Genomic DNA, 26,533 nt, shown 5'->3' with positions numbered 1-26,533 from the left:
TGACCTGCTGAGCAAGGCCAGGGATGGAACCCGCAACCTCGTGGTTCCTAGTCAGGTTCGTTTCCGCTGCGCCATGATGGGAACTCCCAGAATTGCTTTTTTAACAAGCACTTTGAAAGCACTCATTCTATGCTAGGTGGTTCCTATAGGTTAAGTACTGTTACTACCCCCATTTTACAGATGAAGCAACAGAAGTACAGAAACCACCCAGCCAGAGAAGCAGCAGAGTCAAGCTTCAAACCCAGAATCTGCTTAGGGTCTCTGTAAGTTGGGGTTCTCCAGAGAAACAGAACCAGTGAGGACTGGCTTATGAGATTGTGGGGGCTGGCAAGTCTGATGTGCTGCAGGGCAGGCCAGCAGGCTGGAAGCTTTCAGGTAGGAGCTGATGTTGCATGGACCTTATAATGCTTAACCTTAAGACAGAATGTCTTCTTTCTCTGGGAAACCTGAGTTTTTCTCTTAAGGTCTTTCAACTGATTATATGAAGCCCACCTTCATGATTGAGGAAAATCGCCTGAAAGTTAACTGACTGTAGATGTTAACCACATCTGTAAAATTCCTTCCCGGCAACACACAAGATGAATGTTGGTTATTTTTTAATTACTTAGTGAATTTATAGGTGTACAACAAATGAGTGTTTGATTGAATAACTGACAACTGTAGCCTGTCCAAGCTGACACCCCAAAACTAACCATCACAGGAGTTCCTGTTGTGACTTATCGGTAGCAAACCCAACTAGTGTCCACGAAGACTCGGGTTCAATCCTTGACCTCACTCAGTGGGTTAAGGATCTGGTGTTGCCGTGAGCAGGGGTGTAGGTCACAGACACAGCTCGGATCCTGCATGGCTAGGGCTGTGGTGTAGGCTGGCAGCTGCAGCACTGATTCGATCCCTAGCCTGGGAACCTCCGTATGCCATACCTGGGGTCCTAAAAAACAGAACCAAAAACAAAAAAAGCAAAAAACTAACCTTCCCAGTCTGTGCTTTTAAACACTACTTGTTGGGTATAAGGTTTACAGTAAACGGAAGAACTTAGCCATGGGCTAGTCCATTACAGAATAGTGATCCTTACCTTGTCTAAAATAGAATTTGGGTCACTTTTTTCATCCCTGTAGCTTCCCACATAAGATATGGCTGAGGGCAAGCATTCAACAGATAATACTGAAAGAATGACAGGCTGAATGATTGAGATGATATTTTACAGGATTTTCTGGCCACTGAGTATCGCTGGCTCTCCATTTAAATTTGTAATCATTTGGCCCAAGTGAAGTTGAGGTTTTAGGAACAACTAGAGACTCTTGAATCAAAACAGGAGAATATTTACATCCTGAATTGGGTGTCGTGTCCCTCCCGCCACCATCTGTCCCTTTTCACTGGCTCAGCAAAGGTTTTTGGGTCTGTCACTGCCTCACCCCTTATGAACGTGTCACAGTGTCACATACACAGTTGCAGTGCCCGGGACAGAGTCACACCATCTTTGTGTCACCTCAGTGTCTGTGGATAGGCATTCTCTTTGTTGATTTCAAATCTGCCATGAGCTTGCCTCTAATTTCTCAGGCCTTGAGTCTTTATTCTCCCTGCTTTTGTCTGGTCCTGTCCTTCCCTTTGTTCTTTGCAGAGCATGACCCACTGCTATTGATGGCAAAATCGCCTCCTTTCTCATTTTTACCACTTCAACTAGATTTCTGTCTTTGCGGATTGATGTGTTCATCCTGTTACAAAATTCAAATGTAGCCTCCAGTTTTTGTTTTTTTTTTTCATTTCATGCCTGTTTGCTCCTGTTTCCAACAGATGTGAAACTTGAACGAAGTTACTCGAATGTTTTAAGCTTGTTGTATTGCCAAGTATTTGGGTCACACACATACACAAAATGGTGACTTTGGGGGGCTGAGGATGTATTTTTAAAATATTTTTATTTTTCAAACTTTTTAGTGAAGTATAACAGATATGCACAAAAGTATACAAATCATAAGTGTATAGCTTAATGATTTTTTTTTTTTTTTTTGCTTTTTTTTTCTAGGGCCGCACCTGTGGCATATTGAAGTTCCCAGGCTAGGGGTTGAATTGGAGCTGTAGCCGCTGGCTTATACCACAGCCACAGCAATTCTGGATCCAAGGCGCATCTGCAACCTACACCACAGCTCATGGCAACGCCGGATCCTTAACCCACTGAGCAAGGCCAGGGATTGAACCTACATCCTCATAGATACTAGTTGGGTTCAATACCACTGAGCCATAATGGCAGCTCCCAGCTTAATGAATTTTCAAACGAAACCTAGCCATGTAATTAGCACCTGATCAAGAAACAGCTCACCAGTACCCCTGAAACCCCCTGAAACCCCAAGCCACCACTGCTCTTCTTCCAAGGTCACTGACCGCTATCAGCATAGATCAGCTTTGCCTATTTTTGAGCTTTTTATAGATCAAATCATGTAGTGGGTACTTTTTCAGGAATGACTTCTTTGTGTGTGTGTGTGTGTGTGTGTGTGTGTGTGTGTGTGTGTGTGTGTCTTTCTGTATTTCTAGGGCTGCACTCGCGGCATATGGAGGTTCCCAGGCTAGGGGTCCAATAGGAACTGTAGCCGCCGGCCTACACCACAGCAATGTAGGATCTGAGCTGCATCTGTGACCTACACCACAGCTCATGGCAATGCTGGATCCTTAACCCACTGAGCAAGGCCGGGGATTGAACCCGCATCCTCATGGATGCTAGTTGGGTTCATTAACCACTGAGCCATGATGGGATCTCCAGGAATGGCTTCTTTTGTTCAGTGTTAGTTTTATTGCATTTTATTTGCTCATTTTCATTGCTATGTAGCATTCCATTGTGTAAATGAACCACAATTTATTTATCCATCATGTTGTTAATGGGTACTTGGGTAGTTTCTAGTTTGGTGCTCTCATGAATGGTGCTCGTGTGACTATTCTAGTATATGTCTGTTGGTGAACAAACATGTATTTCTTTGGGGGTATATACTTAGGAGTAGAATTTGGGTCAAGGCTACACATATGTTGTGTTCTGGTAGACCTTGCCAGATAGTAAGATTAATGGTGAAATTTTTTTTTTTTTAAGTCACTCCCAAGGGATGCAATGCTGTAATTAAACTGTTCTTAGAAGCCCTAAATGGTGGCACGATTTTGTGGCTTGATCAGAGGTTGGTTTTAAACTCTTATTCTTTAGCAAAAAAAAATAGAACTGTAGCTGTGTCTGACTCTATTAGCTGAAATGAACGTTTTTAAACCAGTGGTTGTGCTTTAGCCTTAGTCTTGCTGCAGCAATGTCCTTCCTCTTGTTTCTAAAGGAAAATTTGAGCATCATTATAATTGCAAAGATCATTCCGAAGATGTCCTATCCGCCTTGGACAAGATTAACTTAGTGCTTTTTATTCAGTTTATTTACTCTTTTGTATTTCTTGTATTAGGTCAAAGAGTACATTTGAATTGCGGGAATTCTGTGGCTTAAAAAACTCCTCAAAAAGTGTCAGCTTGGGATCACAAAGTTCATGTTTCTTATTTAGGAATTAAAAGTATAGCATGTATTCCATCTGGGGAGGGGCTCTAACAAGATTTAAAAGGCACATGATTTTTACGATGGGATTATAATGAAAAAAACCTCTGCAGCTAAAGCAATGAAGATGAGACCCAAGGATATGAGCAGTAGCCTCCAGATGGTGGATCTAGGCAAACCCATCTCCTCTCCACGGCTGCTCGTCATTGTTGGCCAGAGATGGCAGTGACAAACAGGGCCAGGGGCGAGCAAGGGCAGCAATTCAGGCACAATTGTAGGATGACGTGTAAAGAAATGAAGGAGCATGACACCCTCCTCTGAATTCCTAACTCGTCTGGTTTTTCTCTCTGAGACCCATTCACAACCCAAGTTGTTCCCAAGAAAGAATTTTTTTTTCCTGCCACGTGGCCTGCTGTGTTTGGTACTATAAGCAAGTGCGTGAGACCCAATTCATCATTGCTTTAAAACCTAGATTAACTGCTTAAACTCTGAGTCCCTTAAGCACTTAGACATTCCAAATCTTTTTTAATATAGGGTTTCATTTCACACTTTAAAGTGTATAATCCAATATTTAATCAGTTATAAAACCACTTGTAGGAGTTCCCATCGTGGCACAGTGGAAACAAATCGGACTAGGAACCATGAGGTTGTGGGTTTGATCCCTGGCCTCGCTCAGCAGGTCAAGGATCTGGCGTTGCCATGAGCTGTGATGTAGGCCAGTGGCTACAGCTCTGATTGGACCCCTAGCCTGAGAACCTCCATATGCCTCTGCTGCGGCCCTAAAAAAAAGAGACCCCCCCAAAAAAACAACCAAAAAAACCCCTCTTGTAGACCATTTTGGTGATACAGCTGATGGAACACTTGCTTGTTTCACCAAGCCTTTGTCCACATATTCATGTAATTTTTTCAGAGTTGTAATCACCACAGCATGGATACTATGTTGTATCTTGTTCTCTCATCTGACATTAGAATAAAACTTTTCTGTGTACCTAATTTAGAAATGCAAACTTTTAAGTGGCTGCCTGCCAGTTCATTGTAATGTACTATATTTAACCAAATTGATGAACATTTAGGTTCTGTTCGATTCTTAAAAATTTAGACAGTGTTTACATCTTCATGAACATCACATGCATGATTTTATAACCCAGCTGATTTCAAGAATTGAGATTCCCTTTTAAAACATTTTTAGGGAGTTCCCGTCGTGGCTCAGTGGTTAATGAATCCAACTAGGAACCATGAGGTTGCAGGTTCGATCCCTGGCCTTGCTCAGTGGGTTAAGGATACGGCATTGCCGTGAGCTGTGGTGTAGGTTGCAGACAGAGGCTCGGATCCCCCGTTGCTGTGGCTGTGGTGTAGCCCGGCGTCTACAGCTCCGATTAGACCCCTAGCCTGGGAACCTCCATATGCCAAGGGAGTGGCCCAAGAAATGGCAAAAAGACAAAAAAAAAAAAAAACCCCAAACAAACCGTTTTTAGTGTGGGGGATGCAGTTTTACTCATATCTGATAATTTTCACATAAAGAAACCTGCATAAATATGTGTTAATTCCTTGAAATGCATAATACATGTCACACAGTTCTCTGATCAGAAAATGCTTTCCAATCAGTCTTAGCTGGCAAGTTGTTTATCCAAGAATTTGTGTAGATATAGGAATAAAATTGTCTGAGATAATCAGTTATTAAAAACAGGACCTGTAATGATAATTTAGGGAGCAAAGGATTCCCAGTAAAGCCAGTTTTTATCAATAAATTCTATAAAAAATTGTGTTGTCTCTTAATAGCAGATAGCACCAACGGTTGGCCATCGTGAAAGAAATTAAATAGTATCTGAGTTGTGGAGAGATGAAACAGTTATGGGAAGCATTCAATACATAGTTAAATATCTGCCAGTAGAGGAGTTCCCATCATGGCTTAGTGGTTAATGAACCCTACTAGATCCATGAGGATGCGGGTTCAATCCCTGGGCTCGCTCACTGGGTTAAGGATCCAGCATTTCCATGAGCTGTGGTGTAGGTCGCAGATGCAGCTCAGACCTGGCATTGCTGTGGCTGTGGTTTAGGCCCGGTGGCTACAGCTCCGATTCGACCCCTAGCCTGGGGACCTCCATGTGCCACGGGTGCAGCCCTAAAAAGCAAAAAGCAAAAAAAAAAAAAAAAAAATATATATATATATATATATATACACACACATATATTTATATATAATATATATATATTCTACTGGCAGAGATATATATTATATATATATCTCTGCCAGTAGAATGCAAATAGCCAGGAAGTGGAAATGACTGTTAGAACAGCCCGGCAAGTAAGACAGCTGTTTACTAAAATCCAGGAACTGGACTTAGTTGCACTGAGCTGTTATTTGAGATGGGCTCGAACCTCCTCTCATGTACTTCCTGAGTGGCTGCGAGGAACAGCGCAATTTCCAGCGAGGAGCTTGCACGTGGGGGAGAGATGGAGTTTGAATCCTGACTCTGCTACTTTCTGGGTGTGAGAGGCAGAGTCATTTCATCTCCCCAAGCCTCAGTTTCCTTGTGATTGAAAGGGATGTTAATATCTTTCTCCTAGGTTTCTGAGGAGGACTCAAGGGAAAGCATGTACGGACCCTGCCGGGTACCTAGTAAGCCCTCAGCAAGCGGAGCTAATGGTATTCTCTAGGTGCTAAAGTTAGGGGCTTGGAGATACTAAAGGTATATAACAGTTTCGTCAAAGTACATGATTGTCACATGAACAGGCTGGACAGTGTGACAGCTGGTGCAGAGGCAGTCCAGTCAGAATGGCTGGGTTCCCTCCTGTACAGGGAAGAGGTGGAGACCAGCTGCGATCTGGTGGCTCCGATGTTCTGCGACAGGCTTGCTGTGTGGCTGCCGAGACGGTCATGACTCCTTCCCAGCCCAAACCAGCAGCCTTGCCATTTGGCGGCATCTGCACAAAATGGAAACTGCACACACCCTTTACCCCAGCAGTACCATTTCTACGAATTTATCCTAAACATGTACTAAGTATATTGCGCAATGAAAAACAGGAAGGGGAGTTCCTGTTGTGGCTCAGCGGGTTAAGAACCCGCTTAGTGTCTGTGAGGTTGCTGGTTCGATCCTGGCCTCACTCGGAGGGTTAAGGATCCAGCAGTGCCGAAAGCTGTAGCGTAGGTTACAGATGTGGCTGGGATCTGGCATTGCTGAAACTGTGGTGTAGGCTGGCAGCTGCAGCTCTGATTTGACCCCTAGCCTGGAAACTTCCATATGCCGCATGTGGGGCCATAAAAAGAAAAAAAACAAACAAACAGATTTTTCAAAAGGAAGGGATATTATTGCAACATTATTTTTAAGAGCAAAAAATTAGACCCAACCTAAATTCTCATCATTGGAGAGCTAGTTAAACACATTATGATCCATCCTTACAAAGAAATACTATACAGCCATTAAAAAAAGACAGGTAATTTCTGTTCTGATATAGAACAGTCTCCATTATATGTCACTGAATAGGGAGAAAACGGACAGAACAATATTTAATGCATACTGCCACTTATGTGATAGAAAATATATACCCATATACTTACATATGCACAGACTGTGCCTGGGAGGAAATACAAGAAAATCTATGATGGTACTTCTCTCTAGAGGAGGGGCCTGGGGAACATTTCACTATTTCTGAGGTTAAACTGTTTATCATGCATACTTTTTAGAAATTTTTTTTTGCTTTTTAGGGCTGAACTTTCAGCCTCTGGAAGTTCTCAGGCCAGGGGTCGAATCAGAGCTGTGACTGCCAGCCTGCACCACAGTCACAGCAACTCGGGATCTGAGCCACATCTGCGACTTACCCCACAGCTCACGGCAACGCCGGATCCTTAACCCTCTGAGCAAGGCCAGGGATTGAACCCACGCTCTCATGGATGCTGGTCAGGTTCGTTTCTGCTGAGCCACGACAGGAATTCTATCAAGTATACTTTTTACCTGTTGAAACAATAATAATTTGGCAGCCCTGGTTGGCTCTGGCTCACCTGCTGGAGATTCAAGACAATTGGAGAAGGTTGGAGAAGGGTGTCGTTCTGGGCCCCGTGCTCGTGGCTCATGTTCTCAAGTGGACGCCCAGATGGAGGACTCCTAAATAAGCCTGCAGAGTAGGGCTTTGGTGCCAACCGAAGAGATAGAATGGGTAGCCCATTCAAAAAAGAAAGGCTTTGAGGTCAGGAAGTGAGGATGACCCATCAGTGCTGACTGGCAAATAGCTTTTCTAATATTTTTCCTGTTAGTCACTTTTTTCTTCAGGAAAATGTGGTGTAAATCTTAGAATGCCGAAGATAAGCACTAGTGGGGTGTCCCCAACCTCCCACAGTGCTGTGTGCCTGTGCTTATTCCTGCTTCCCTCTCTTCCTGGGACAGGTGCTTACTGAAACCTGCAGCGAGCCGGGCAGGTGTCATCCTAGGATACTGGGGCTAAAAAGAACCTTAGACCGTGTGTAATCATTTCCCAGAGGAGGGACCTCCAGGGCAATTTAACCTCCAATGAGCTGTGTCTGGGGGACAGCTTCTGAGGCTCTGTCCTCTTTAATCTCCAGTGATGGGTTAAGTGACCTCTGGATCCTCCTGGAGAATTAGGTCCCTCCTGTAGAGTCTTCGTTCCATTCTGCTTTGCATTCTGCATTCTGGTTACTTTTTTCTTTTTTGTCTTTTTTAGGGTCGAACCCACGGCATATGGAGGTTCTCAGCCTAGGGGTGGAATCGGAGCTGTCGCAGCCGGTCTACACCGCAGCCACGGCAACGCCAGATCCAAGCTGCGTTTTCGACCAGGGATCGAACCCTCGTTGTCATGGATAGTAGTCAGATTCACAGTGGGAACTCCACATTCTGGTTGCTCGAGGGCATGTTTTCTCTGTAAAGACGGGGAAGACAGACTCCTGGGTTCACCCCTTTCGGTGCTGTCTTCCTGCAACTTACTTTTAACGATGAAAAGATGGCCAAGATGGGGCATCATTCTCTTGACTGTTATGTGATGTGAGACCCCATCTGGCAGGCACACCTGCTCTAGGAATGCTCCCTGCTGGCTTGATGAGTACGTGGCTGTGCTGGGAAAGCCCACTTGGCAAGACATTGGGTGGCCTCTAGGGGCTGAGGGGCCTCTAGCTGGAAGCCTGTGACCATAAGGAGATGAAGTCAGTCAACAAACCAAGGGAGCTTGGAAGCGAGTTCTCTCCAGCCAGATCTCCAGGTGAGAACACAGCCCATCCAACAGCTTGATCGCAGCCTGTGAGGCCCGAAGCAGAGAGCTCGGGGCTCCTGACCCAGAGAAAGCAAGTCATAAATACGCATAGTTTTAAGCCATTAAGTTTGTGGAAATTTTTTCAACAGCATCAAAAACTAATCCACAGCTCTCTCGCCTCCCTGTTTCCAGCGCAGGTCTTCCTCACCCATGTTACCCCAGGAAGCCGTGACTTCATTTGTTTATCGTTCCCTTTCTGAGACTTTGCTCTCCCTTCCCCACCCCCACCCCCCACCTGCTCCTGGCTCCTAGGGGACAGCGGCGGAGCGCAGCTGTGCTCTGACTCTGACAAGGCAGGTGGACGTCTCCAGGCCAGTGGGCACCTCTGGCCTCTGTGGTGGAGGTCCGGCAGAGTGAGGGGCTAGGCTGGGATGGTGCTCTACAGCGGAATTTACTGGAAGGCAGTTAGGGAGTGGCCAATGCTGCATCATTGGGCCCTCTTCCATGTGTGTGACCTGTTCTAGACGTGGTTTCAGCCCCTCCTCCGTTGTTTTTGTTGGGTTTTGTTTTGGTGGTGGGGAGGGTACTTGGGGAGGGCACTGTCCCATTTTAGTCCTTTTTGGGGACCATGCCCTGTAACATCTGGCACGCGATGCCAAGGGACGCTCCGCGGAGGGAGAGAGGTTCCCTTTCTTCCAGCCCCCGACTCCACGAGCATCGTCCTCCAAAGCCATCCCGGCTCTCACCCGCCAAGATAGATGCAGCCTTTAAAACATGTCTGGCATACAGAGGGGCTCAGTAAATCCGACTGGCCTTAAATGGATAGGTAGTTTTTATGATTGTTAAATAATAATGACTTTATTGCTTACCCAGCCTCTGGTTTCATAAATAATATATGTTCACTGTGAAACATGTAAGCAATTCTTTTTGTTGTTGTTGTTGGCTGCTGGATGCAGCAGCGGCTTGATGTAGGATCTCAGTTCTCAGACCACGGGTTGAACCCGGGCCGCAGCGGTGAAAGCACCTAATCCTAACTGCTAGAGCACCAGGAAACTCCCTAAACAACTTAAATGCATAAGAAAGTAAAAGCCACCTGAAATCGCACAACCCTAAGACAGCCGCTCTTTGCATTTTGGCGACCCTCTTTGTCCATCTCATTATGTAGACACATACACATCTATTCTGTTTTTATTATTGACATTTCGTTTTTATTAAAAATTAGACTTCCCTTTCCCCATTCCCTCTCTTTTCCACTCCTCTTCCCCAACCAAATACCACCTCTTACCCTCAGGCAACCAATGTAAAAAAGCAAGAGTGTTTTCACTCATATTTTACTCCTTATACACTAGTTTATATAAATATACATATAATAGGTATTTTTTGGTTTTGTTCATTGTACCAGAACAGGATCCTATTACATCTATGTCTGTGTGAAAATATCATGGATACATGTATTGGATTACCACTGGTAAAATATATCATCTATGCAATTTGTCGTTCTTATTACATCTTGGAATAAGCTTTAAGCCTGTTGGTATAGATCTAACTTTTTAAAAATTGCATGACATTCTCTGACATGGATAATGTGATATAGTGATATAATAAGAAATATATACCTGGTTGTCATCCCCAGCTCCTGGCACAGAGCTCCAAAAACTCTTAATTTTCTGAGCTATTGGGGTGAGAGAAGTGTCTTATTATTCATAATAAACCCCTTTCAACCTTACCTGAGTTTATGCTAATAAGGTTTCTCTCCCTCCATGGATGGGAGCTGGTTGCCTAGGGAACCAGCTGGGTGCTAGAGGGTTGGAACGTTCAGCCCCACCCCTTGCCCCTCTCCCCACCTCCGGAGGGGGGTTGGAGAGGAGCTGGAGATGGAATTCATCACCAATGGCAGTGATCTAATCAATCATGCCTACATAGTGGAACCTCCACGAAAACCCAGAGGAATCTGGAGAGCTTCCACACTGGTGACCTTGAGAGCTTCCATCAAGGTGCTGGGAGGATGGTACACGGGGCGTGGCGGGCAGGTAATGGAAGCACCACCTCCCATCTCCATACCTTGCCCTATGCCCAGCTTCCTGAGCTGCATCCAGTAAGAGCAAGTAAAGTGTTTCTCTGTGGTCTGTGAGCCTTTCTAGCGAATTATCCAACTTGAGGAGGACATGGTGGGAACCCTTGATTTGTGACTGGATGGTCAGAAGTACAGGTGACAATTGGGACAGGTGACTGACATCTGCAGTCAGGGGCAGTCTTGCGGTCCTCGCCAGGGGAGTCTGCACTGACTCCTGGTGGTGAGGCTCAGAGGTGCTGTGAGCAGAGAAACAGTTTTCCTCCGGATAGGAAGTACCACAGGTTTGACAACCATTCCCCACTGATGGGCATTCAATTTATTTTCAGTTTTTTTTTTTGTTTCCCCCCCCACCAGTAGCGCTCTCCGGTAGGGCAAAACCCCAAAAAATGGGAAACAGAGTAGACTCTCTGTATGTGCTTCTTTATGTCCTCGTGCTTTTATTGCTGTGGATGGAGCCCTAAGTGGAGTTGCTGAGTCAGAGAGCTTTTAAAAATTTTACTAGAGGCCTTTTCAGACTGTTTCCCAAAAGCATGTAATAACTTACATTTCCATCAGCAACGCCAGCACAACCTCCCCCAACCTACACCCCTCCTCCTCCAAGTCCTGCCAACATCAGGCAGCACTCTGGAATTTTTGCCATTTCTGATGGATGTGAAGCAATACCTCATGGTGACTTTTCTTTGCATCTCCTTGATTACTGGAAGGGCTTAATATCCTCTCACTGACACAGCTCACTGGGATTTAAACTGCCCCGGAAATTCCTCCTCTGTGAAATGATTAAATGTTGTCTAAGGTTCTTTAGAAGAAGTTTTTCGCCACTATAGAGTGTTCAGTAAGCTCCTGTTCCATGTTGGTCATTTAGATTTGCCCTTGTGGGTATCACCGTCCTGTGCCCATCTTTATCTTGGCTGTATTTTTGTTGTTGTCTTTTTAGGGCCACACCCGCAGCATATGGAAGTTTCCAGGCTAGGGGTTGAATCGGTGCTGCTGCTGCTGGCCTACCCCAGAACCACAGCAATGGGGGATCCGAACAGCATCTTCAACCTACACCACAGCTCACGGCAACGCCGAATCCTTAACCCACTGAGGGAGGCCAGGGATCGAACCCACATCCTCATGGACACTAGTCAGATTCGCTACCACTGAGCCATGATGGGAACTCCCTTGGCTGTGTTTTTATCATCAATTTGTAAGAGTTCATAGCTGTCAGGTGCAATGCATGTTTTTCCTCAGGCTATTTATTGCTTATTGATTTTATTTCTGTGATACCATTTTTTACATCAAATGATATCATCTTCTGTAATAATACATTTAAACATTTTAAGAAAGTCAGAAATGAGACTTTTCTAGCTTCTGGGTTTCTAGACTGATGTCTGTGTCTCCCCCTGCTTCAAGCATGTACATGTATTTTCCCAGGCTTTCTTCTAATATTTTAATTGTTTTATGTTTTACATTTAAATCAATTCCAGGTGGATTATGGATTTAGGTATGCGCTGTAAGGCAGGGGGCCAACTTAATTTTCTTCCAGACAAATAGCTAGTGATGCCAGCCCCATCTATTATTAAGTAAATCATTTTTCCCCCTGCTGAACTAAAATATCACTTTTGGTGGATTTAATTGAAATCTGCACCTACTCTCTCCACTTACCTGTCTAATCATATGCTGATGCCACGCAGCCCTAATTATAGTAATTGCATGTAGAATCTTTTATTAGTCCTATAAATGTCCTTACCCCTACCGTATTCCTTTTCATAATTTTCTTGACTCCTCTCAATTTCATTGTTATCCATTTCAAAATAAACCCTTTGGGAATTTTACTAGGAATTTCACGACATTTATTTGTTAATTGGGGGAGAATTGATATTTTATGGTATTAGCTTTTTCCTGTCTGAGAATACATTTGTTTCGTTTCATTTAGACCCAATTTTACACACTTTAAGAAGCTCTATAGGAGTCTGTGCCTGTCTTAGTTTTTTGTTTTTGGTCTTTTTGTGTGTGAAGTTGTATGGAGATATAACTTACATATAGTAAAAGTCACCCATTTAAGTATACAGTTCACTGAGTCACCGATGTATAATTTTAATTTCAGAAAATTTCTCTCACTCCAAAAAGAAAACTCAAGCACGCTTGTGTTCACTCCTATTCCTACCCCCAACCCTGGGTAACCTCTAAACAGAATAGATCCAAGTAGAGAAAATACTTTATATTTACATTTGCCTTTTCTGGACTGTTCTTTTTTTTTTTTTTTTTTTTTTTGGTCTTTTTTTGCTATTTCTTGGGCCACTCCTGTGGCATGTGGAGATTCCCAGGCTAGGGGTCCAATCGGAGCTGCAGCCACCGGCCTACACCACAGCCACAGCAACTCGGGATCCGAGCCGCGTCTGCAACCTACACCACAGCTCACGGCAATGCCGGATCGTTAACCCACTGAGCAAGGGCAGGGACCAAACCCGCAACCTCATGGTTCCTAGTTGGATTCGTTAACCACTGCGCCACGACAGGAACTCCCTGTTCTTTATTTTTTAATGCTTAAGTGTTTTCCAGAGTTTTTCACTATTGTGAACGCAACATTTTTTCTCGTTTCTATTTCCAGCTGGCTGGATGCTAGCATAGGAAAAAAATTTTGGATTTTATTTTATTTATCTTATAATCTGTTGTCTCACCTCATTTTCTTAGGTTTTCTAGGTATGCAATCGTAACACAGTGTATCTCCCTTTTTCCCACGTTTATCTTGAGGATTTAATTTTCTTTTCTCGTTGCGTTTTTTAGGAAACGGCAAAAAATCATTTAATAACTGTGGCCAGAGAGGACATCCCTGCTTTATTCCTGATTATAATGTCTATGACTTGCCATCAAGTGTAATTTATTGACAATTCTCCATGAGCTGTAGAGACAGGGAAGGTTCAAAAGAAAGTTGAGAGGGTATTACCTTACCATTGCCATTTCTTTCTTTTTTTTTTTTTTCATTTTTTTATTACTCAGATGAATTTATCACATCTGTAGTTGTATAATGATCATAACAATCTGATTTCACAGGATTTCCATCCCGCAGCCCAAGCACATCCCCCCACCCCCCCAAACTGTCTCCTCGGAGACCATAAGTTTTTCAATGTCTGTGAGTCAGCATCTGTTCTGCAAAGAAGTTCTGTCTGTCTTTTTTCAGATTCCACATGTCAGTGAAAGCATTGGATGTTGGTGTCTCATTGTATGGCTGACTTCACTTAGCATGATAGTTTCTAGGTCCATCCATGTTGCTAAAAATGCTGGTATTTCTTTCTTTTTGATGGCTGAGTAATATTCCATTGTGTATATGTACCACATCTTCCAGATCCACTCCTCTGTCAATGGACATTTAGGTTGTTTCCATGTCTTGGCTATTGTAAATAGTGCTGCAGTGAACATCGGAGTACATGTGTCTTTTCGAGTCATGGTTTTCTCTGGATAGATGCCCAGGAGTGGGATTGCTGGATCAAATGGTAGTTCTATTTTTACTTTTCTGAGGAATTGCCATACTGCTTTCCACAGTGGTTGCACCAATTTACAATCCCACCAACAGTGTACTAGGGTTCCTTTTTCTCCACACCCTCTCCAGCACTTATTGTTTGTAGACTTTTGGATGATGGCCATACCATTGCCGTTTCTTTTAAGCCTGGTATGAAATAGTTAAATGTTTCCTTAATCATTGGCTAGAGCTGCACTCTATGGTGTCTTAGCCACTGAAAAATAAATGCAATTAGAACTTCAGTTCCTCAATTTCAAGGGCCGGTTTCAAGTGTTCAGCAACCACCTGGCTAGTGGCTATTTCATTGGACAGCGCAGCTCCTAGGCTCTGAGCTGGCCAGTCACCACCCGGAGGGTTTCTGTCCAGCCTGGTGAGCTTAGAATGCTGCTTACAACGTTAAGGGATTACTTAAAAAAGAATATCTGATAGAACCTGATTGTGGCCCACAGCACCTAAAACATACACTTTCTGGCCTTTACAGAAAAAGTCTGGAGACCCCGGGTGGAGAGTTCTGTCTATCCTAGTCATTTTTATCTCCCTTCTTTCCATTTTTCATATTATAATATTATTTATGGGATAGATGCTTCATGTTGCTCTTCAAATAGGTTTGCCTTTTGAAAAAGAAAACAATCTATCCATACCGTCGATGAAATGTTTGCCGCAAATAACCAGAAAGATAATAGAATGAAAGCCAACCAGTGTTACTAAACTCCATTAACCAGCCAGACCCTTCCTTTGTTAAAAAGGAAGTTAGCAAGTGGTCGATATTAGAAGAGACACACGCACCACCTGGGATGTTTTTCATGCTGTAATCAGAGGTAGGGAAAGAGAACCAAAAAGGAACTACCTCCTCCCTCACCGGTCAAGGTCACGGACGTCCGGGGATGTGTCCTGGTCTCCCCGGTTTCTAAAGCTCAATTTCTGGCTGCTTCGCTTTCACGAAAGACCTACATGAGTACCTGTTTTCACTAACAGAAAGAAAAAGAATTTCGGCTTTTACCAAAGGCAAGAGAATAGGGGTCGACTTTTTCGCTGTTTTACTGTTTGGCCGCGACCCTTTCTAGAGGCACCGCGCACCTCAAGATGGGGAGTGGCGCCACCAAGCGCCTTCCCCGAGAACTACACTCAGCATCTCAGCATAGCTGTGAGCTGTGTCTCGGAGCATCCGCGCTTTATCTAGATTGATTTTGTGCATCTGTTCGCAAGGTAATTGCTCCTTTGCTTTAGGCCATTTTGCTTGGAAAGGTTTCATAGGAACGCTCCACTTTCCTGTGGCGGGGGTGGGGGATCTCTGCCTCGGAACATCGCCTCTAGTGTGTCTCGGGCTGGGAACACTAGGCTGAGGGGAGAGGAGGTGGGGAGCATTGAACTTGGCTTAGGCAATGGCTGGGGTGGGGGTGGTCTAACTAGAGGGACGGCATTCAGACATCTTCCGTAACCATCACCAGGTAAAGGGTGTACAAGCCTTATTTGCATTCTCCTTACAGTGTAGGTTAGAGCACTGGAGGTAAATTTATAATTGGACTATATCACTTTAACCTCCACAGAAATGTCATTGCTAAGTTAAAATTTGATGGTATTTTCTCAGCCCTTTTTTTTTTTTTTTTGATGTTTGCTCTATATTAAAAATGGCCATTGGAAAAATATTTCTGCACCTTCTGCAAAACTGTAGTCAAATATATCTGTTTCTTACTTAGAGTAATCCACTGAATTCCTTCTAGAATTCTCTACACAGAGAGCAGACCTGCTTCCTCTAAAACATACTGACTGAAACCTTCTTTTGAAGGCTGGGACTGGGGAGGAGGCTGCCAGGGACTAGGAACCTAGGGAATCTAGCCAGCCCTTCCTGAAAGGAGAGGGAAATAAATTGTGTTTATAAAGGTGACAGGGTGTCCAAACCCACCTCTTCTAGCAGGAGCAGGTGAACCAGAAAAAGGAAATGCTGGCATTCAGGATGAATTAGATGGGCCAGACAACCAGACTTCCCATTACTCCCATTTACTTGCTTTCAAGAGATGGAGACTCATTCATCCTTTTTGTTGGCGGTTTACTCAGCAGGTGCTCCACAGCCCAGCAAGGGCTGAAGGAAAGGCTCATTATGTCTTTTTGTTTAAGTGAATGAAGGTATCTCCACTTTTTCAGAGTCAGCCATAGGAAAAGCCTTTTGAACCCCAAACAATCAATTGCTCCCTCTCTCCATCTACTCATTCAAGGGAGGCAGCAGCCAGATGGGCTGGGTTAGAGAGGGTGCTCAGCTCCTATTTTACAGCCATTTGAAAAGATGCTATCTTGTCTGGGGCCCCGATGAAAGGAGTGGAGGATGGGGGCCATTCATTATTGCCTGTGGCGGTGCCCCCCATCTGTCTCCTCACTGAAGGTGATGCCTCTGGTGCTGGCTCGGTCCCAGGGTGGACTGTGGGGGTGTCTTTCATTGAGATAGGGGATACTGGAAGAGGGGCCGTGTGGAGTCAGAGTGTGATAAGCTTAGTTTTAGATGTGATGAGTTTGAAGGGCATCAGAAGACATCAGAGCAGAGTGAACCCATAGGCCATGAGATGTGCAGATGAGTGGTGCTTAAATAAATGTCCAAGAGATGTGAACTTGCTAGTGAATTGCCTGCCCTGGCACAGATTTCCTCAGAGTGAACTCTGGTGCTACTGTCCCCTTGACCAGGGACTTATGGATTCCACAGCTAGTTTATTTTAAGAATACATATTTTATGGCCACTCTTGTGGCATATGGAAGTTTCCAAGCTAGGGGTTGAATCAGAGCTGCAGCTACCAGCCTATGCCACAGCCACAGCAACACAGGATCTGAGCCATGCCTACAACCTATACCACAGCTCATGGAGTCCCTGGATCCTTTAAGCCACTGAGAGAGGCCAGGGATCAAACCCGAATGCTCAGCGGTACTAGTTTCGTTCTTAACCCACTGAGCCACAATGCAAACTCCAAGAATATTTTATTTTATTATTATTTACTTATTTATTTGCTTTTTAGGGCCACACCCACGGCCTTTGGAGGTTCCCAGGCTAGGGGTCGAATCAGAGCTACAGCTGCCAGCCTATACCACAGGCACAGCAACGCAGGATCCGAGCCACATCTGCAACCTACACCACAGCTCAAGGCGATACCAGACACCCAACCCACTGAGCAGGACCAGGGATTGAACCCGCATCCTCAAGGATACCAGTCGGATTCGTTTCCACTGCACCACAATGGGACCTCCTCCAAGGATATCTTAATATTCAAATAGCACAGAGAGATTGAGTTCTGCCACAATGTCCTTTCTCTGGGGCAACTGTGATTACTAGTGTTTTATATAAAACCTCATTTATATGTGAGTTTATATACATGTATGAATATAAGTGAGATTGTATATAAATGAGATTTGATATTCATATATGAAATCTCACTTAACATGGAAATACACAAGTAGATACGCACACCATGGATCCTGTTCTGTAACCTACTTTCTTCGCTTAGCACTGTATCATAGACAACCTCCCATGGCAGTACTTCAGGGTCTACACGCTCCTTTTCAAGGGCTGCATAGCCTTCTATTGGGTGAAAATGCCATTATTGAAACAGCTTCATATGGGTAGACCTTCAGCTTGTTCTCAGCATGTTAGCTATTAGAAACAACAATGCAACAAAATACCCACATGATGCATGTTTGTGCAACGGTCCAATTATTTTCTTAGAAGAAGTTTTTAGATGTGGAATGTACATTTTTTAAGTTTTCATGCAGATGTTCAGATTTCCTTCTGGTAAAGTTGTACCAGTTTGAATGACTAACAGTGCCTGAGCAGGAATGCATGCTTTTTTCAGTTGCTCCGGGCGTTGTTCTTCCTTCTCTGTACCATCATGATAAGTGAACAATGTAATTGTTTCATTCACATTTCTTTGATTGTTAATAAAGATGAACATTGGAGTTCCCGTCATGGCTCAGTGGTTAACGAATCCGACTGGGAACCATGAGGTTGCGGGTTTGGTCCCTGGCCTCCCTCAGTAGGTTAAGGATCTGGCGTTGCCATGAGCGGTGGTGTAGGTTGCAGATGCGGCTCGGATCCCGCGTTGCTGTGGCTCTGGCGTAGGTCGGTCGGTGGCTACGTCTCCATTTCAACCCCTAGCCTGGGAACCTCCATATGCCATGGGTTCGGCCCAAGCAAAGACAAAAAGCCAAAAAAAAGAAAGATGAGCATCATTTCATTTGCTTCTTAGCTGAGATCCCCCCACCCTGTGGGTTATCTGTTCTTATCCTTTGCCTATTTTTTGTATGGCAACATGTGTCTTTCTCTTAAGATGTATAAGTGCTCTTGCACTTGTAAATATTACAGGTATATTACAGGATATTACAGGTGTCCTTGGTTAGATGTTGCAAACATGTCATCACAGTTTTTATTTGTCTTTATCCAAAGGAGTTTGTGGTATCTTTGGCTGCACTACAGTTTTTCATTGATATTTTAGCCATTTCTACATCAATCTTACGTTTTATGGTTTCTGGCATGCGAAGAAAAGCTTCACTCATGCAAAATTTATCAGAATATCTATGTTTTCTTCTAGTACTTTATCTTTTATTTTTGTATGTAAAATGCAAATCTAATGATGTCACGTTCTTGCTTGCCATACTAGCAAGCTTTTCTGCCGCATTCAGCGTCTAAATCATACTCTCGGCGTAGCCGGCCAGGCCTTGGATGACCTGGGCCCTGCCTACCCTCCAGCCCCAGCATCAAATATAGCGACCGTCCCGGATGCATGCTCCACTGCTGGGTGAATTGCCCATGCTTGACTTCTCGGCCAGCGTCTGGTGACCTGAGTTACCAGCCAGACTAACCTCAAGGGCACCTCCGCTGAGAAGCGGTCCTTCATCCTAGTCCGTGTTAAGTGCTTCCTGCCCCTCCTGGTACTGACTCAGCTATTCTCCTACCTCATATGGAATTTTTTGTTTATGCATTTCTTTCCACGACAACCTTGGGAGCTCCTGGGGCGGCTGAGGAGGGAGGAGGTGGGGGTGGATGCAGCATCTGGCCCTTAGTACAGGACCATTTAGCAGGTGCTCAGCCTGCCCCTGTGATCTGATTGGCATCTCAGTAAGCTCAATGCACTCACAGTGTGGAGGCTGGGAGACCCAATACAAGTATCTAAGTCTAAGTGATGGTCTCATCCAGGTCGTTGAAAACGGCCTGGATTGAGGGGGTGGGTTTGGAGAAAAGAAGATAAGAAACAGACTTAGTAGCTAGACTGGACAGTGCTTGAGTACAGCGTTCTGTTGGAAATGTCTCCTAAATGTTCAATAAATTGAAATGTTAGCCCATTAGCACAGTCCAGACCCTCTGATTCTGGTATTATTTGGTATCTCGAATTACCCCTACTCCTTTCCATGAAGCTGTGTGACCTCGGCTAGTCATCACCTCCAGGCATCATCTGTCACATGGAGATAGCCTATCACCTAAAAGGGCAGTTGTGAGGTTGTTTCAATGAAATGACAGGTGTTAAGAGCCTTCGCAGCCCCTGAGACACAGTAGCACTTGTAAATGTCAACACTGGCCTCCTCCACCTCCTTACCTTGGCTCATTGGGTCAGTTGCCATCTTCTGACTGACCGAAGGGATTCCTAGAGAGAGAAGCTGATATCAGCATTTATTATTGCATTGCCACAAAGCACAGGCGTGCCTGGCAGCTGGTCTCCATCTGTCCACAGCTCTCTGCTCGCTCTGTTTGCCCAGGCTGCCATTCCTACTGTTGTCCCCAGTCTGTTTTCCTTTTCTTCTAGAGAGCCTCCCAGTATTCAGTCCTTTCTGAGCTGCTCTTTCCTTTTCTATTCCGTGAGCACCATCTACTGTGTCCTCGCGCAAGATCACCGCCGTCAGCTCTCCCGGCTTCCGTCCAACCTGTGCCAGGTGAAGAAGCAGGCCACTGACCCTGGCCATGATCTAACCCCTGACCATACTCCGCACCCTGCTCTGAAGGCTCCACGGTGTCCCATCTCACTCAGAAGCCTGAGCCTCTTGCTCTGCGCTTCCTGACATGACACCCTGGCTGTCCAAGCTGCTTCCTCATCCCAGCCTAAAGGCAGTAAGCTGGCTGGCCATTCCCAGTCCATCCTTGCTTCCTTCTGCTTCTGGTCTTTTTTTCATCCCAAAGAATGCCTGCTTTGTGCCTCTGCAGGCTTGCACCAAACACCCTCACAACCAGCACAGAACGCTTTTGAGATGCCTTCCTGCCGTTGCTAATAGCCCGTTACTCTGGCTCACACTGTGTATTTGTAAAATGCTCTCCCACCACAGTCTCATATGATCCATCCTCGTATTTTCCTTCAACTGGCATTTAATGAGTCTGCTCTGCTTGCCAAGCCCTCAGAAGAATAAAATCAGGTATAGGCTTTGTGTTCAAGGAGCTCCAGTCTAATAGGTATGAATTCCAACTCTCAGTTTCCTCAACCACAAAATGGGAATGACTGAGTTCTTGCTGTGGCGCAGCAGGATTGGTGGCGTCTTGGGAGTGCTGGGTAGCAGGTTCGATCCCCAGCCCGGCACAGTGGATTAAGGATCCGACATTGCCAAAGCTGTGGCTTAGGTCATGACTGCAGCTTGGATCTGATCCCTGGCCTGGGAACATCATATGCTGCGGGGTGAAAAAAGAAAAAAGAAAAAAAATGGGGATGGTAATTACCTCCTAAGGTTGTTGTAAGATTTTTATGAAATTGTATGTGTGCCTGACACAAAAAGAGCTTTATAGCAATGATGTGGCATGGACGGAGCTGATGGCCACTTTACAGCTGTGAAGATGGGCTTGGATCAGTTAAGGATGGGCCCACAGCCCCACGACTAGAGCCAAAGTCAGTGCTTGGGGCACTGCCCAACCCCACTGCCCACGCCATCTCCTTTTCATACCCTCCTTGCCTCCTCTGAGTCCCAATCACTCCCATTTCCTGCTCTCTGAACACGTCTCTGAAATGTGGACACCATCAGGCCAGTGGCATCACTGCCCTAGTCAAGCGGAAGTTGTCATATTCACCCCTGGTCCTTTCTTTAAGCCTGCGAAGAGGGCCCACTTGGCCTGCCACTCCCGGTGGGCACGATGTGCCCAGCTGTCTCAGCCATGTGAGTTAGTCTCTAGCGAGGAGATGATAAGCTCACAGGGGCTCACCCGCCTTGCTGCTCATCTCCCCAAAGTTAGGTTCCATTAGTCAAGTATTGTCTACAAGCACTGTTGAGATTTGCTCCTTGGATTCCAAGAACTCTGGATTGGGGTAAAAATACCCATCTGCCTCAGTGATGGAGGGGAGTCAGGTCCGTGAGAAGGGAGCTGGCAGAAGCAGGCACAGGATGGGAGTGGGGGGTCACTGATTGAGCGGAAGCATTAGTAGCGCAAAGTCAATGGCACATTGATTGAGCGGAAGCATTAGTAGTGCAAAGTGATAGCAGGTAAAAGCGTTGCATTTGGGAGAGAGGGCTGGAAGCACATTTTAGGCACAAGATGAAATATCTGGTACTTCTTTAAAGGAGTCGTACATCACAGAGAAAAAAAAAAATGTGTGTCCTGAAATCTACTTGAGTCAAAATAAAGGAGATTGGTTTGTCTTAAAGCCCAGTTCTTTTAGGAAATCTTCCAGAAGGTGGCACAGTGATGACAAGACTTCCTGAAAGGAAGAGGGAGTGTTTTTCATCTTACGTCAGTTTTTCCTTTTTTTTTTTTTTGTCTTTTTGCCGTTTCTTGGGCCGTTCCTGCGGCATATGGAGGTTCCCAGGCTAGGAGTCTAATCGGAGCTGTAGCTGCCAGCCTACGCCAGAGCCACAGCAACGCAGGATCCAAGCCACGTCTGTGACCTACACCACAGCTCATGGCAATGCCAGATTGTTAACCCACTGAGCAAGGGCAGGGATTGAACCCGAAACCTCATGGTTCCTAGTCGGATTCGTCAACCACTGCGCCACGACGGGAACTCCTCTTTTTTTTCAAACAAGATAAAAGTATTTATGGAGTTCCTGCTGTGGCACAAGGGGTTAAGAACTCAACTGCAGTGAGCTCAGATCTCCAGCTGGGGAACTTCCATATGCCATGGGCTCGGCCATAAAATTAAAAAAAAAAAAAAAAAAAGTATTTATATATTTTATATTACCATATTTATTTCTCATTATAAAATTAATGTTATATAAAAATTTGAAAAATTAGAGGGGGAAAATCACCTATTAGTCCATAACAAACCTTGTTCAGCTTCACACGCCTGTTTTTGCATGCGTATTTTCCCATGGGTGTAATAATACTTGATGTATCATTTTTCTATACTAGCATGTAGTTTTTTTTGTTTTGTTTTGTTTTGTTTTTGTACATAATATGAGCTACATCCAGAAGAGGGCAGAAAATATATGAACAGTTTAAAGAATAATTTAAATGATTTTAACTCCCACCCAGGTAAGTATTTGCACCTCTTAAGAAGCTTTGGGCCCTCCCCACACACAGCCCCTCCCTCCTCTAGAGATAACCCTTAACCTAACTTTTATGAGAATCTTTTTTTTTTTTGGCTGAGCTCCACAGCATGTGGAAGTTCCCGGGCCAGGTATCGAACCTCTGGCACGTGACCTTACTGGCTCCTTAACCCACTGCGCCAGGGGAGAACTCCTCTGAGAATCTTTTCCTTATTTTTTCTTCGTGATCCCGCCCCTCTCTGCCTATAATTCCCTTTTGCCTGGTTATGAATATTATATGAATGGAAGCATACCTTACTTTTGGGGTTTTCTTTCCTTCAGTGATTGTTTTCCTGACGCTGTATATGGCTGCAGTTAGTTCATATTCATTGTCCGTTTAAAAGAGAAAGAAGTAGTTTCATTTTCGTGCTTAATTTCTATCTCAGATCTAGATTTTTTCAGGTAGCCCGCGTCCGTGATGCTTTTACAATTGGGAAAACTCGTTCCTCTCCCCTGCTTGTGAATTTCCTCTCCCTTGCTTGTGAATTTCCTCACCGCCTGCCTGAGATGCCGGTCGCCGAAGGGCATTTTTTTCCCCTTTTCTGGCCGTGGCGCTGGCCCTCTCTGCCATTTGGCTAGCGTTCTAGGAAGCAGCCACTCTTACACTGCAGCTGCTCTCCTTCCAAAGGAGCTGATGGAATTATTTCTGCGGCCTGGAGACAGCTGGTGAGAGCATAGACAGCACAGCAGGGCGGAGGAATCTGCCAGAGGGTCGGCCAGAGCCAGGGGGGTTGTGGCGATGGTGGTGACTCGACCTGTCTCTGGCTAAAGCCTCAGTCAGGGGTAGGGAGCCTTGCCTCCAACGAGTGCACTTCTTCCTCTGCCTTTCTTCCAGAACCCTGGAGCAGCTGGGCTCATGGCAGGGGGGTTTAACTCATTCTTACTGGAGTTTGCTGGTGCTCAGCCTCTCGAGATCTCACATGAGCCTCCCGCCCTCCTTGAATCAGTGGGCACCTAAAAGGAGCTAGGTTGTTGCCCAAGCGCCAGAGACTGTGCCAGGGGGCCGGGATGCCCACGCAGGCGCACGCATGCATCAGCCCTCGGAGAAGCCAGTCCAAGTCGGCAACACGCATGCTCACCCGCACGGTCAGCCTTGCCTTCTGACAGCTGCCTGATTTCGCTCATAGCTAATCTTGTGCAACAAGTGGCCTGCAGCTCCGTTTCTTACCACCCTCTCACGGTTAATCCTTTGCAATTTTGCTCTTGCCCTCTGCGCACTGATGTGTCTGTAAGTAAGCCCAGCCCCGCTGGGCCAGGCCAGGCCAGATGAACCCAAAGGATTAAAACCACTTACTTGATCTTAGCCCGTTAAGGACTCACCCCCAACCACCCTGTTGGGCTTCTGTACATCCCGCCCCACCCCTTGGGCTTCACTTGCAGCAGCGCCCTGGTCCTAAGCTTGTATTTTATGCTTCCGCAGAGGCAGGCCCTTCCTTGGTCACCATATTCGCATCCGTCGTATTGACAGACCACGGTTGTCCCCTTTCCTCTTGCTGTCTGAGGACGCTGCCCTGGTGCTGGGCTCTCACTTGTCTTGCCCTTTCCTGACCTACCTGGTCCGGTTCTACCTTCTCTACTAGGTGGCGACAAAGGCGGTGGCAGTATTCCAGATGCAGATGCTTCGTGGTCTTGTACAGATGGTCCCTGGGCCAGCCCTCACCTGCCACCCGTAGTCTTGATCCTGCTCAGCCCCTGCGTCAATGGACGCAGGGACCCTGGGTCATTAGACTTCCTGGCTGGCCACTTAGGTGCAGAAATAAGAGTATGGCTACCGGATGAAGGATCCAGTGTGTCTCAGCGTGGGCGTGACATCCACCACAGCCTCTCTAGCCTCTGCCCTCCGTGTGCTACCCCTCGGCCTGACCAGCCCTTCTTTCTGTCCAGGTCTCTGGCCTCCCGGTCCCCACTGGTCCTTGGAGAGCCCCAGATGAGATGGCAAGGTGGATGCCAGCCCTCAAGACAGTGATATTGGCCTGGGTTGGAGAGGGATCCAGGAAGAGTCCCAGATTTCTGGGTGGGTGATGAGGACAGTGCAGCCATTTGGGGGCAGGTTGAGGGGTGCTGCCTCTGGGACATCCCAGTGCAGTGGTCCAGTTGGCATTTGAATGATGTGAAAACACCCCCACTCTTTCGTTATTAGCATAATAGAGGTGCCCAGATTCCTGCTTGCCTTGGCAAGTTGAGAATCCGTTGTGAAGATATCAGTCGCAGAGCAGGTGAAGCGTGACTGCGGGATGTAGGACTGGGTCGTCATGGGGGGGGGGACAGCTGTGATCTTGTCCTTGTTTCCCCCTTACTTGTCACCCCATTGTTACGAGTCATTAGTTCATACAAATTGACTAGGGGAACTAGTTACCTCTGAGGAGGGGGATATGGGCTGGGACCAGGGAGGTGCCAGCACTTGAACAGTAGTGACAACGCTGAGTTCACGGGTGTTTGCATCATTATTCTTTATACCTTATGTGTAGGTTTTAATTATTATTTTAAATCCACTCGAGCTGATAAAGCCAATTAAGAATTCGTTATAAAATTGCACTCTGCTTTGGTATTAGTTAAGAATTGTTAGGTACTTTACTACTTAGAAAGCAATTTACATTTTAAAAAATTAAATTCATTAACTTCAAGTCTTAGCCATTTCCCATTCACCTCGAACTTCCCTTTCTGGTTTTTGTGTTCTCTTGAACCTTTAATTTGTCCTCATTTTCCAGCTGCAAGTGAATCCCTTTCCAGAATCATCCCTGGGTGCTCTAAGCACAAACACCCCCACCTCCTCCAGGGTTGGCTCTCCCGTCATTCTGTTTGTCTTTCCTGAGTGCTGATCAGAAGAAGAAAACTAGCTGCATCGTTTCGTTTCCTTTTCCAGACCCTGCGTCTCTATTACCCTTTGATCCTTTAGCAAATGTTATTTGCTTGGAGCAAGGAGCAAGTCAGGCCACTCGGCATGTCCCCCGTGACCTGAGTGGCTTCACCTCTCCTCCAGCTTCCAGCTTGTGTTGCCATTAGGGTCGGCTTAAATGTTGCAGACCTGTCGTGTCGCAGGGCAGTTGTGTAGCTCTGGCCTGTGCCTGGATATGACAGTGACCAGTTGCCTGTGCAATCAACACATTTTCCTGTGGATTCTACTGAAGGAGGATGCAAGTCTTCAGCCAATGCCTGTTAAGAGGAAATATACGCCTTAAACCAATACTTGTCCAGTTAGTCGTAAGGTCCTCCGGTAAGAAGTGTCCCTTTGCTCCATTTTGGCTCGTGTGTCTGTGCCAAGTGCCCGAGTACCCCGGCGTCCTCCAGCTGAGCTGCTGGCAGGAGGCAGCTGTGCTGGCCAGACTGTGCCGGCTCTCCTCGTCTCGCACCTCCCGGCAGGCGCGGGGAACCGTGGAAGGTGATGACAGAAGCAGGCAATTCCAAGCACAGTGCTGGGGTTGGCATTTCCTTGGCAGGACTAACACGGTGCACCTTCTAGGAGAGTGTGTGTGTGTGTGTGTGTGTGTGTGTGTGTGTGTGTGTGTGTGTTGGGGGAGGGGGTGTTTCATGAACCAGAAGCAGGGCTGCCGTAGCCTTGACCTTCACTCGGCAAGACGCTCCTGTGCGGTTCTGCATTGGAATTGCTCAGCCGCAGTAAAAAGTGCAGGAGGATGGGCGTTGCAGGAAATTCACTGTCATCCAGCAAGACAGTTGTTGGAGAGCAGACGGCAATAATTGTCCCTGTTTTCAATACGCAGAGGCTTCTCGTGAAAGACTGTGCTCCCGGCTTATAGCGTTGTCCCTCGCACAGAAATCCCTT

At 45.8% G+C, this 26,533-nt stretch overlaps 1 protein-coding gene across 1 annotated transcript in view; it reads left to right on the top strand.

Annotated features, from left to right (window-relative positions):
• Nucleotides 1-26,533, top strand: part of DPYSL5 (dihydropyrimidinase like 5) — a 97,426-nt gene that overhangs the window by 5,126 nt on the left and 65,767 nt on the right. The gene's annotated exons all lie outside the window — the stretch shown is intronic.

The sequence above is a fragment of the Sus scrofa genome, chromosome 3 (assembly GCF_000003025.6).
Source record: "Sus scrofa isolate TJ Tabasco breed Duroc chromosome 3, Sscrofa11.1, whole genome shotgun sequence".
Taxonomy (NCBI): Eukaryota; Metazoa; Chordata; class Mammalia; order Artiodactyla; family Suidae; genus Sus; species Sus scrofa.
This window is presented reverse-complemented; position numbering and strand designations above follow the sequence as displayed.